Below are 13,418 nucleotides of genomic sequence, written 5' to 3'. Positions count from 1 at the left end.
TACATCCTGAACTAGAAGGAATATCTAATAACTAGTAAAGGAGTTGAATAGAGTAAACATGACCATTTTGGCAGAAATGGAATGGGTGTAATGAGCATCGGGATGGTTTCTTTGTATTCACTAACTCTGGGAAGAGAAGAGCACTCTAGCAGAATACATGGCCCTAGTAGCACCTAAGCACAGACTAGAAGCAGTGCTGTGGGTTGAAGACTCATGTTGGGGCATAGTCCCTCCTTTAAAAATATGGAAATGGGTTTAAGACAGATGAATTGCATCTCCCAGAAGTAGGTTAGTGTCTATGAAAGTGGGTTATTTAAAAGGGGTGAGCAGGGGCTGGAGAGATGGCCCAATAGTGAAAAGCACTCACTATTCTTGGAGAGGGCCCAGGTTTGGGTCTCAGCACCCACATGGAAGCTCACAACTGACAGTAACTCCTACTGCAAGAGTATCTAATGCCCTCTTCCGACCTCCACAGGCTTCTGTACACATACGGTGCACATACAAACAGTCCCAGTCACACAATCCACATTAAGTCAATCAATCAATCAATAAAAAAATACAGCAAGCTAATCTTTCCCTACCTTTTCACTTTTATATTACACACACACACACACACACACACACACACACACACACACACACACACACACACACACAGTAACATAGCCCTCTCCAGATTCTGCATCCATGCTGTTTGGGCTTTCTAGTTATGAGTGTCACAAGCCAAATAAACTTTGTTTTATTTTATCTTTATGCTCCTTTAGTATTTTCCATGCAGAGAATGGAAGCTGCATTCTTCTAGATTGATTGCTTGATGAAGAAAGAGCACAGCTTTCCTCATGCAGCTTCAGATCAAGCCAGGAGGAAGAGTCCAATAGAGAAAAACGCTGCCCATACCCCCGTAGTTTCCTTGGTTTCCTGAGTTGAAACCACAGTGTAAAATGACTATCATCGTGTCAATGACAAATGGCACACATGACAGGGACTGGCAGGATATTGTGTTCATTGGAGGGGCCTCTAATCTCCCAGTATTCTCAGGGGACCCCACAGGAGAATTGCAAACAGATTCTCATAACTCATGAGGAATTTTCCCTGCTCGATGTTGAAGTGGGAACCACGTCACAGCGGCACTTAGCGCCATGCCTGGCCCAAAGCAGGCATTCTATAAATGTTTATGGATGGATGAATAAATTAACTTGACTGGAAAGAATGTGCGGGTTTCATAGCCACTGTGGGTCTGAAAACACAGGGAACAGATTTGAGATATGTAGTCTCTGGTGACATTAACAGTAGAATAGTTACCAACTGGCAATGCTTTTTAGATTATTGCTTGTCTTCTTGGTCATGGCACATTGCAGCCTTCTGAGGGACAGTGATTGCAGCCTTCTGAGGGATGGTGGTGGCTAATTTCCCTTTCTACGATTGTGTGCACCCAGTAGACCTCAGAATCACTCTAAGACTCCAGTTTCCAAAAACAAACAAACAAAAAAAAGCAGTAACACTTTTTAAATTGGAACACAGTAAGGATAAAGATATATTCTCTAAGTACTCAAAGTTACTTTTACCAACAAGCTGCAGAGCAATATAAACCGATTACATAAACAGAATTAGCTGTCCTTCCTTTGAAGCTATTTTTAACTTCATAGGTAGTCTTTATAGCCCTTGCAACTCTATTCTGCTTTGGGTTCTTGTATAGGCATCCTGTGAAATTTAATCTCATTTCCTGGCTAATTCTTTCCAGTAAATTCATCTCATGCATTTTTCATAATGTACTGGTATAAAAATGTACTTTTATTACACTTGGTTATCAATTTTTAGCATTTGCTCTATTACTAGATATGATAGCAAGTTAAAAATATCAGTAATTTGGGGGGACTCATGAGATGGCTAAATGAGTAAAGGTCCTTGCCCCCAAACCTGAGGACCTGAATCTGACCCCTAGAATCCACACAGTGGGGAAGAACTGACCATGGGAAGCTATCCTCTGATATCCACATGCATGCCATGCAATGTTCAAACCCACAAATATACACACATGACTAATAAATACATGCAATTTCCTTAAATCAATAATTTAGGATGTTTAAACCCATAAATAGTCAATGGAAGAACAGAAATCACATTTATTATGTATAATATATCTTGCCATTTAGAATGGAAATAATTCCTGATTTATTAGATTAATTTCCCAATTCAATAAGTTATGGTATATAAGATATATTAAATGATAGTGATGAAATATCTTGAATGTTAGCAAAAGCTACTGTCAACTTAATATACTTAATCAATATCTTAGTCAGGGTTTCAATCCCTGTGATGAAACATCCTGTTCAAAGTCAGAAGAAAAGAATTTATTTGGCTTGTTCATCATCAAAGGAAGTCAAGACAGGAACTCAAGACAGGGCAGGAACTTGAAGGCTGGAGCTGATGCAGAGGTCATGGAGGGGTGCTACTTACTGACTTGCTCAGGTTGCTTTCTTATAAAGACCAGGACCACCCGGGGTGGCACCACCCACAATGGGCAGGTCAGTACAACATCAATCACTAACTAAGAGAATGTGCTATAGGCCTGCCTACAGCCCAATCTTATGGAGATATCTCAATTGAGGCTCCTCTCAAGTAACTAACTTGTGTCAAGCTGACATAAAACTAACAAGCACAACCAATCAATATGAGAAAACAGACACAGATTGGGAAAATGATGGTCTTCTGAATACATCATAATTTCTCCCAAGAAGAATAAAGTCTGGAACTTTAACAACTCCATAAATATTATAAAGAAAGTTACCATGCTAAATGAGGTCCTTGTCTTTGGACCTCAGTCTGTGGACCTCAGTTTTCTCATTAACAAAACGAAAAAGTTTAACAAGGTGATTCCCTTTATCTTCCATATTCAAGTTCTAAGGTGGTATGTGAAGAGGAATTGTGTATGTGCCTTCTATAGGTTTTCTGCAACTTTAATATTTAGACATTAAGAGAATTGGAATAGGAATATTACCAGGTGTGGTGAACCACACCTTTAATCTTAGCACTCAGGAGGTAGACAAGCAGGCAGATCTCTGCAAATTTAAGGTCAGCCTGATTTACAGAGTTCCAGGTCAGCCATTGAACCCTGGAGAGATGATGGCTTCCACAGCCCTCAAATAAATGTTCCATTGAAGCAGCTCAACACTATCATTTGTCGAGTAACTGTGAGAGTGACCTAGGATCTGCCTACATACATGATATGTGTGTATACACATAAATGAACAGAAATTTCCAATCACTATAGTAGAAACACAGAAACTATTCTGAAGAGTTGGTGTCAACCAAACAACCAATTTAACTTGATTATTTAGTGGACACTGATGTACAGTTTTAAAAAGCCAATAAGGTTTTGTTAAGGTTTTAAAAGTGTTGACATATTTCTCATTGCTCTTTCAAATTAATCTTAGGTGGTATTGGGCATTTTACAATGTTTTAATCAAGTACTTATTTTACTCTGTTCTAGGAAAAATATAATAAAGACCATTGTGTTTCAAGTTCATATATAGTAAGGGAAAGCTTAAGTTAAATAGTGGGTTGTCTGAAAAACAGCATATAGGAATAGAAAATACTCTTGAAGATGATGGGACAGTGAACAGAGTTTCACTTGGATGGGTAAAACTTATATTGTTTGTGAGAATGGAAAGGATTGTCAACTGTCTACAACATCTTATAGGCTTTATTTTCAAGCTTGTTAGAGAAGTAACTACTAGCCTTGCCCTTAATTCATCAGAAATATAATCTTGACTTCTTGCTAGGCAGAGAAAGCTATTATCCAATTTCAACTCTCAGACCTGTTTATTGATCCTATAATTGTGGACATTATTTTAAACAATGTTTGTTTAAAGACACAGATATGATATATGGTTTAACGAATATGGATGCAGGCATTATTGTCAGACACACTAAGTCACTTTGTGATCTTCGCAATGTTTATAGGCTAAAACTCCAAAGTTTTGTGCATTATTCTCTGTATAGAAACAACATTTAAGAATTCCCCATAATGTCCGAGGGTGGGAGTTTAGCACAATGGTAGCTGTAGTCCTGAACTTGATTCCTAGCACTAAAAAAAAATCAAACAGAAAAATCAAACAAAAAATTGCTGTGTAGCTATTTCATTAAAAACAATAAATAACATAAACTTTTTGGTTAGATGTTACAAACAAAAATGTAATAAAATGAAAACAATCTTATACATACACATACATGTACCCTACAATGCCATTCATTACACTGTATTGTATTTCTCAATAATACACTGCAAAATCCCATATATTCTTTGAGCATACTACAGAGAGAGTGAGTGGGAGCATAGACACATAAAGAGCTGTACTGCAACAAAAATGAGGATGCTCGTATATCTGGCACACATCTAACAATGAAAAATATAAACTAACAGAACTGCATAGACCCTTCAAGAAGAGCGTTCTATACCTGGAACTGTAATTTTGAAACATTTCCCTCTGTCTACCCCAAAACATTTATAAACAAAAAGTGGAAAGATCGTGCAGAGAAGAAATAAAGGGCGACTAAGATGGCCATTGCTCCACCGAGCATAAGAGCCTTCCCTTTGTGTCTCATGGCCACCATCAATATCAAGGCAAAGTCTCAGTGACGTCACTGTATGAGGTAGAAGATGCTGTACTACTGAGGAACTGATAATTTCATTAGAGGAGAAAGAGCACCACCCTTGAAAAATGCGCTAGGCTGAGTGCTGTTGAGTCAAGTTCAAGGCAGCATAGAAATCAATGGAAACCTACACTGGGCCCAAGAGCTGCGAGACTAGTGAAGACCAGTGGGGTTTTCCGCCCTACACATGGGAGAAATGAACAGGCAGTGCCAAGGGCAGAAGGAGACTGGGCTTTAGAAAATCAACGTTTTTGCCTAATGTCAATCTCTAAGACTGCTCCTGCGACAGCAGAGGACACTTTTTAGACACAGCATTGGGCAGGACGTTCAATGGTTAGTGTACTGGTAAATTAACAGGCTCCCAAATAAAAGGCTTAATTCAAGAAACCGTATCCCAAGAGTCCAAAAAATTAGTAGAAAAGCGCTGAGTTGTGGAAGTAACAGACGTATCATACGACAGAAAATAAGCAAACGCATTTAGCAAGGAAAGCCATTCCCATAGAAGTCTTGCATAAGGGTTTCAGTAATACTTTTGCAGTGGATCAACTAGTAGTTTGTATTCGTTACATTCTTCATTGCTGAGGCCTGCCCAGAAACAATATAAAAGAGGAAGAAGCTGTTCAGGGCCATGGTTTGAGGGTACAGTTCATGGCAGTGGAGCCTGCATACCAGGGGAAGTGAGACATGGCTGGTCATGTGGCATCACAATCAGGAAGCAGAGAGAGACGAACGCTGGCGTTCAGTTCACTTACTCCCTTTCCTCCTTTTATTCAGCTCAGGACCCCAGGGTGAGCCCTCCTCATTAAACTTTTTTAGGAAATTCCCTCAGAGAAAAGCTTATATGCAAGTCTACTAGGTGACCCCAAATTCAATCAAGCTCAAAACAAAAACTGACAATCATACAACTAAAACAATTCTTCGTACATAAAAATTACTGAACATGTGCATGCAAACTTCATCTCCTTCAGGCCCTTAAGCATCAAATGTTACATCACTATAGGCTGTATATATCATTCATTTCTTCTTACCTCTTTTTCTTTTCTATTTATTTGTTTAGTTTCAGCCCAACCTGGTCTAGAATTTACTATACAGACAAAAGTATATTTTTGATTTAGAGACTATTCTTGGATAAAAATGGTGCAAATTACTAGGATATTTGAATGGTTGCAGTTTGGATAGTAAGGTATAAAGCTGACTATGCATATTTTGGTTGTTTCATAAATCCTGCCTCATTCACTGAATGATGTCACTTCATTTTTAATTTAATTATTTCAATGTTAAGTCACAGGCACAAAGTTCCTTTAATATTCAAGAGAAATTCTTGAATAAAGCAGGCTCTGGGGACTTGCATCCATGACTTAGCAGCTCATATTTGATAAAGAAAATTACTGGAAAAGTGATAATTTTGAGAGACCATTATTATAGTACACTGGAATTATCTGGTCCCCACCACCTATGCTTTTAGATTGCTAACAGCACATCAGAAGAGAACTGCTTCTTGAAAGGGTCTTACGGAGGAACTTTGTTAAAATGAGGTTGCCAAGGTAGCGCTAACACACAGGACTGGATAGTTTTGTAAGAAGAGGAGGTTAGGGCAAGGACACACAAAGGGTGGACAAAAGACCACATAGGAAGAAGATGGCCAGCTGCCAGCCAAAGGGAGGAGCCTCAGGAAGAGACAGCCTGGGTAGCTGACACTTCCGTCTTGAACTTTAAATCTCTTGGCTGTGAGAGAATTCATTTCTGGTTTTTAAGTCACCCAGTTTGTGGTATTTTGTTACAGTAGACCAAACAAACAAATGCAAATCAGTAACAGAGGCCATCTAAACTAAGCCCCAGAAATGCCCCTTAGTCTCAGGGTTCTTTAAATAGAATGATAGCTATAGGAAAGACAGGCCAGGCATGTGCAATTCAACAGAACACAATGGGACAGATTTTGATGACATCAGGTAACAGTTGAGGGCATAGCCTTAGACCAAGTAAACCAGGGAGCTACTTGAAAAATTAAACAGATGTCACCCAGGGTATGCAGAAACAGTATGTGAACTATCCCTGAACTGGGGTGGGGACTTGTAGGATTTTAGAGACTAAGACTGACAGCCTTTAACTTTTCAGATATGGGAGCCATGTAGCAGAGAGGACACGTAGCAGTGTGACGGGGAAAACAAGAGATAGGTTTAAGAGTTAATGAAAATATTTAGAATATTTTAAAGATCAATACATGTATAGTTTGCGTAATAGTAACCAATAACAGGATAGCAGCCTTTTCAATAATACTGAAGACTTTGTGGAGGCATGGGCTTTTAATTAGACAAAAGAGCATTAAATTAACAATAATATTTACCAATATTCTGTTCAAAATACTTTTCAAACACCGAATAATTACCCAATTAAGCCACTGTAAGATAAGCTGTTATTACTGTGGATTTAGTGAAAAAGACTAATAATAATTATTATAGCAGTTACTGAAAAGTAAGACACTGTTTTCTGTGTATAACTGAGCACACCTCACACCGTCTTAATGAGGAGGGAGCAGAAGAAACAAAAGGCTGACTATCTACATGAACTCAAAAGAACAGAGCTGCCTAAGAGCCAAGAGTCACGGCCTGTCGACAGAGAATTTAATATGCAAAGCAGAGATCAAAATTGGCAGAAGGCTATGTATGAATATTGTCAATACTGAGTATCACAGACTGACAATCGAGAATCTTTGGTCATGCCCTGAACAACATAATTCATCACACCAGTGCTCGGGGCAGTCATGCCCAAGCGATTTATCATCATCATATTACTCGTCTGAGTAAAAGGAGGGGAGACCGTTGATTGTTAACCTCTAGGGAGGCTGGATTTATAGCTGGCGCCCCTCAGAACGTATCCTGGTTCTGCCCAAAGCAAAATGTTCCTTGCTTCCCTTCCGTTTAAGTCACCATCAAAGAGATCACGATGCCTACAGGATTCAGTGAGCAAAGCCCAAATCTGATTCTCTGATAGCCAAGTAAGATAGTCAGGAAATTGTATTTTAAATGCCCTTTAAGCCGTATGAAAAAAATATTAGTCAATGGTAAATAGGCATGATTCATTTCAAACGTCCTTTGGTGACAAATCAATTCTGGAAATGCATTCACTGATAACTGCATTTGGGAAGGAATGTCTTTTCACAACTCATCCATGATCATTTCTCCATATTGGAAAAGTTGGCAGCACACAATACACAAGCACACACACACACACACACACACACACACACGCACACACGCACACACGCACACACGCACATGCGCACATACGCACATACCCTTTTTATCCAAATAAAAATGGGAATCTTGATTGCCACCCTTTCTGGGTATTGAGTCTGCATGTATTTGACCCTGGCTGTGCTTGCAGACTGTAATTAAGCATCTGAAACAGTGGTTCTCAACCTTGTTAATGCTGTGATAATGCTTTAACAGGGTTTATCATGTTGTGGTGACCCCAACTATAAAATTACTTTCACTGCTATTTCAAAACTGTAATTTTGTTACTGTTATGAATTGTAATGTAAATATCGGTGTTTTCTGATGGTCTTAGATGACCCCTGTGACCCAAAGGGGTTGCGACCCTCAGGTTGAAAATCGTCGATCTGCTATTCTTTTTATCTTTGTTTAAAATCGTGAAGCTGACTGGGGCACTGTGGGATACAGTGTGCCTGTCATCCCCCCAACAGCGAAATGGATACTAGTTAAAAAAAATTATAAAAGCCCTGTACAGCACCTTCCACGCGGCTCTCAGATTATCTGGTGAACAGGACGCAGAAATTCCTGGACACATGGTACTCAGACCTCCTAGAGTCTGTAGGCAGCCCGAGTGAGGATGCGCCAACAAAGTCTCCCGTCTCTGAAATAAAGGCAACCAAAGTGTATTCCTAGACCACTTCATATGTCCACACCACGTAACGGTTTGTGTGATTGTCATCTTGACAAGAATGGAGACTTGGTTAGAAGGTAAGGCTTCAGGAACACCTACAAGGAATTATCTTGATCCAATTAGTCGTCTGCCATGCCTGTACGGGATTATTTGGATTAGGTAAACTGAGGCGGGATGACTCACCTTACAAGTGTTACCACTCCCTTGACTGGGATGCTGGCTATATAAGAAGGAAGCTGGTTGAGCACCGACATCATTGTCTGCTTCCTGACTGTAGTTGCGGTGTAACCGGCTGCCATGACTGCTTCACCAGGATACAAAAAAAAAAATTATCCTAAACTCTGAGCCAAAAGAACCCCAGCTATCCTTGCCACGGTGTCTTTTTGCAGCAACGGTAAAATTAACTCCTTTTCAGAAGGCAAAATGGAGCTTAATTAATCTCCTTCATCTTAATCTTGCTCTGGGATGGTGTCTCCACAGGAGAATAACTGATGGGAAAGCCTGCCTCAAGTGTGGGCAGCAGCATCTCATGGGCTATGATGCTGGACTGTGTGGGTCAAAGGAAGGAAGGGGAGAGCCAGCTGACACCAGCATTCATCTTCCTACTTCCTCACAGTGACCACAACGTAACCTGTTGCCTCATGCTCCTACCGCCATGCCTTCGCTGTCATGATCGACTGAACCCACAAACTGTGAGCCCCCACCCACTCACAAAAAGCATCCTCCTTTACATTGCTTCTTGTCAGGTATTTGGACAAACAAGAAAAGATGAAACCCACATATTACCACATAGAACTTCTCTTCTATCTTTTCCCCAATTGGTCCTGCTTTTTTAGCAATTCCTAGCCCGACTTCTCAGTTTTCAAGCTAGCAAACTGAGACTCACCTTTGATTCTCCCCTTTTCCATCACACCCACATTCAACAGCAAGGTCAATGGAATCCAGCTCTGAGGTACTCAAAAAGCCCAGCCCTTCAGCAAATCCTGAAGAGCCTAATTCACATACAGCAGAGCATCAGCCCTGAGGAAAACAGTGGCAGAGGCAACAGGCATAAGACCCAGTACCTTGGCTCCCTGTGGTGGCACATACCTGAAATTCCAGCTCATAGAATACAGGAAGGAGACTCAAGCTTGAGGCTAGCTTAGGATACATAGCAAAGTACCAAACCATCAGTGGCTACATACGGAGATCCTGTCTCTCTGACACATTTCAGTCCTCAAGTACAAGACATTCTTATAAGAGGGAATAAATAACAAAGTTATAAATACAGTGTGCTGTCTGGGAGTTAGCAATGGGGGGAAGAGAGTATGAATACAACAAATACTAAGTCAAACGGTACACATCGGAAAGATGCGCTGATTATGTGACTTCCTTTCTCTGCCTCCACTGCCACTGATGTCACAGCCCTGTTCTCAGCTTGTCATTGGGTTTCATGACACCCATCTTTGTGTTAATCTTGTTTCCTGTACTGAAAGCAACAGTCCTTTCCAAATGGCACAAATCCCAACATAACCTCTCCCAACCAGATCTCCAACTTCATCTTGAACTGGACACTGAAACCTTCCAGAAGTCCCTAGAATGCATCAAGTTCTTTCATGTCTCCCCTGCCCTACAAAGTGTCAGTGAAACACATATCTTTAAGTCCTTCTTGTCTTCCTACATCAGGATTTAAACTGGTGAGCCATCTCCATCACCAAATCCAGCCAGCACCCTCTCCATCAGTATCTATCCCAGCCCCTCCCCCACTTATAATTTGTATCTGTAGATTAATTTGCTTGCTGGCTCCTTCACTCCCAAACAGAACATAATCTTAAGAATCTGGTGTCTTTATTTGTCCTGCTCTCATTACAGTTCCCGAGAGTACTCAAGCGCAGAGTACATATTTATTGATTGAATAAAGTAACCCTTCCTGACCACCTTGTAATTTCAACACCAGATGTGACCAAAATATCATTAACTAAAAGCAGTGTCTTATTTTCATAAATCCATGGATTGTTAGGTTGAGTCAAGACTCAGAGATCAATGACCTCGATGCCCCTAGGAAACCCAAGTAACTTCTACAAAGCTCTGGGACTAGAGAGCTGGAGACAGACTCATTCTAGGCCCAAGTTCTTCCAACCCGCAGCCACTTTCTCTCTCTTTGAAATGAATTTATTTTTCTTATTATTGTTGAGGGTTGGACAAAGGGCCTTGTGCATGCCAGGCAAGCACTGTGTCACTGAGCTTAAGTCCCAGTCCCTTTTTAGTTTTTCTATTTTAACACAGGTCCTTACTCTGTAGCCCAAGCTGGCTTGAAACTTGAAATCCTCCTACCTTAGCCTCGTGAGTAGCTTGTGCAGGTGTATACCACCAGACCAGGGCCACCGGTATTGATTCTTATGCTGTCTTCCAGATCATGAATGACCTAAGTCTCTGTTGGAGGTGGGACAAGACTATAATATATAAGGTGGAAACAGTCTAAGGGAGAGCATATACGTTGGTTTAGAAAAACAGACCCCCTCCTAACACCTTCTAGCAGCACGGCTCGAACATTCTGTGCTCAATCGGCTCATCCATACTCAAGAAGCTAACTGGCAAGGCTGTGTGATGGATCAGAGTGTAGAATTCAGGTACCACCCCTAGTAGCTAACTTTCACTAAATGTCAAAATACCAAGCACTTGAACATCCCTAGAATTCAGAATCCTGGAATAGAAATAAAAAATCCATTTGCTCTTTTATTCCAATACTATATATGCTTTTGTAACTTTGATAACTCTAAAGCAACATCCAGCCTCCACAAATGAAAACATAATTTCATAAAGACACACTTGGTGAATCTGGAATTCAAATTATCTTTTTGAAAATCGTTATCTGACCCATTAACAGTCAGAAATTGTAAGAAATATTTCTTTTCAATGTGTACTGTGGTTTTCTTCCTTTCCTGATTTCTCTTTCTTCCTTGTTTCTTTTTCTTTTCTTTGAAGGGAGCTGGTACCACACCTCAAAGATAACTTCTGGACATCCTTTTTCTCTATGTAAACTGTAAAGGAATGAACCAAATGAGTGTCTAGTCCCGGACCTTTTCTTACAAAGGTTCCTTTTCTGTAGCAATGAATAAATGAAACTTAAGGCCAGGTATTAAGCGCTTCTCAACTTCCTCTATGTCGGTAGAGATTTGAAGATGTTCTCCCTGGCAGGTATCACTATACCCAAGGCATCATTATAACCACCAGTCAATAGCAGGGCTGCATAAACTTCGCTAAGAGATTTAAGGAGACGCACTTAAGTGCTGGAATGTATGTACAAGAAGGTAAAGGCTCCAGGCTGAGGGTTCTGATGTCAAAGCTTGTTAAAGAAACCCGAGCAAGGAACCGAGGCCTCCAGCTTCCATTTCCCCCTCCCTTTCCGGCACAACTGCCCCAGCAGGTCCCTAGAGCACAGCAGTCAACTCGAACCTTGCAAGCAAAGAGCAGGACCCGCCGAGGGTCGTGAGCTTTCAAAATAAGACTTTGGGAGACTTGAAATTTGGGGAGATCAGCGCCCTCTAAATCCAGGCCATCTCCCCAAGGTCGGGGCACCTGAAGTCAGGCCCCCTAGTCTTTGAAACCTCTCAGGAGACCTTCAGAGAAAAGTGGCGGAGCCACAGAGTAGCTTTTCCGCCCGGGGCTCCACGTGCCTCCTTGCAAGGCGAGTCCCGACTTCCAGGCCTCTGTCCCCACCTTTTTTACCCGGCCCACAGCTCCTGCACCAGCTCCGAAGTTTCCTTTCTTCTGCCGTGCGTTGCCTGCTCCCCTGGGAACTTGAGCTAGGTCGGCTTTCCCCTCCCCCTTAATTGTCCCCCTCCCTCCCGCTTCGCCTTTTCCGCTAGCCTTTTCCCCGCCCACTGACCCTAAGTCACGCCCCACTGCCTCCCAAAGCCACTCCCAGTGAGCGCTTGCCTGCCCTGAGAACACGCCCATTAGGTTCCTGCTTTACCAAGCAGGAATTTAGGTCTAGGTTGGGCTCCCCCGGCTGGAGGGCAGGTTTACAGCTAAGGAACTGCTCTGGAAGGCTGGGCTAGGAGCCCACCCACCCAAGGGGGAGAGAGAAAGCAGCAGAACTTTCCCCAGGTCTCAGTTCTTCATAAAACAGCCTGGAAGATGAACTCCTTGAATTCATCTTTGTGTCCTCCAAAACTACTTAAGAGAGCCTGAGCATTTCCAATTTGGTGTCATGTTGCATTTTGTATCCCCTGCTTAACATAGAGCTCTGATTTTGTTATGTTTTTCTTTGTTTTTGCTTTTTTTTATTTATTTTTTATCTTTTTTTTTATCCTGGACTTGCTTGCTGTCTTCAAGTTCAAGGCCAAGAGTAAAATCTAGTTTAGTTGATATCAACTGATATCAATCACACTATCACCTCTTCATAGGGACCCCCTGATTGGAGGGCAGGAAATAAACTTACTCAAGTCAGAAGGCACAGAGGTTACAGAGTCTCTTTTGATTCTGTCCCCATTCACGTTTAAAAGCAGTGTTACAGTAAGAGAAGCCCTTGAGGAAGGAATAGTGAGGGACGGACATTGAGAACAATGTGGCTGGGGAAATTCTAGAAGGAGGAATGAGAAAAAATATAGGGCCTCAAAATAAGAGGGACAAAAATAAATGTGGAGGTAAGGAAGTGCAGGGTGCCCTCCTGTGAGTACTGGGAGGGCTGGCCATTGCTGGAATGAGCTGGGCTCACACTGAGCCTCTGGAATGAATAGAAGGACACAGGGAGCCTTCTGGAGTGATTTTAATGCTGGCTGCCACTTTCATTGCCTGCCCTGTAACTATGAAGCCAAATACGTACCTGACCATGGCTGTTAAAGAGAAGCCTAAAGGCCCATTATTTTTTAATGTTATGT

At 41.4% G+C, this 13,418-nt stretch overlaps 1 protein-coding gene across 7 annotated transcripts in view; it reads right to left on the bottom strand.

Moving 5' to 3' along the window:
* Pter (phosphotriesterase related) overlaps positions 1-12,379 on the bottom strand; it is a 64,273-nt gene extending 51,894 nt beyond the window's left edge. For 2 of the 7 annotated variants that reach the window (XM_075970514.1, XM_075970515.1), the window contains exon 1: positions 12,256-12,348. The gene's annotated coding sequence lies outside the window, so the exon portion shown is untranslated. Of the gene's footprint in view, positions 1-8,739; positions 9,766-10,869; positions 10,969-12,255 lie in introns of those variants that run through there. The other 5 variants (XM_075970510.1, XM_075970511.1, XM_075970508.1 and 2 more) reach the window with 5 other exon arrangements.
* Between the last annotated feature and the right edge of the window lie 1,039 nt (positions 12,380-13,418).

Source organism: Microtus pennsylvanicus, chromosome 4 (assembly GCF_037038515.1).
Source record: "Microtus pennsylvanicus isolate mMicPen1 chromosome 4, mMicPen1.hap1, whole genome shotgun sequence".
NCBI classification, from domain to species: domain Eukaryota; kingdom Metazoa; phylum Chordata; class Mammalia; order Rodentia; family Cricetidae; genus Microtus; species Microtus pennsylvanicus.
The sequence above is the reverse complement of the archived record's forward strand: the minus strand, read 5'-3'. Positions and strand labels throughout refer to the sequence as shown.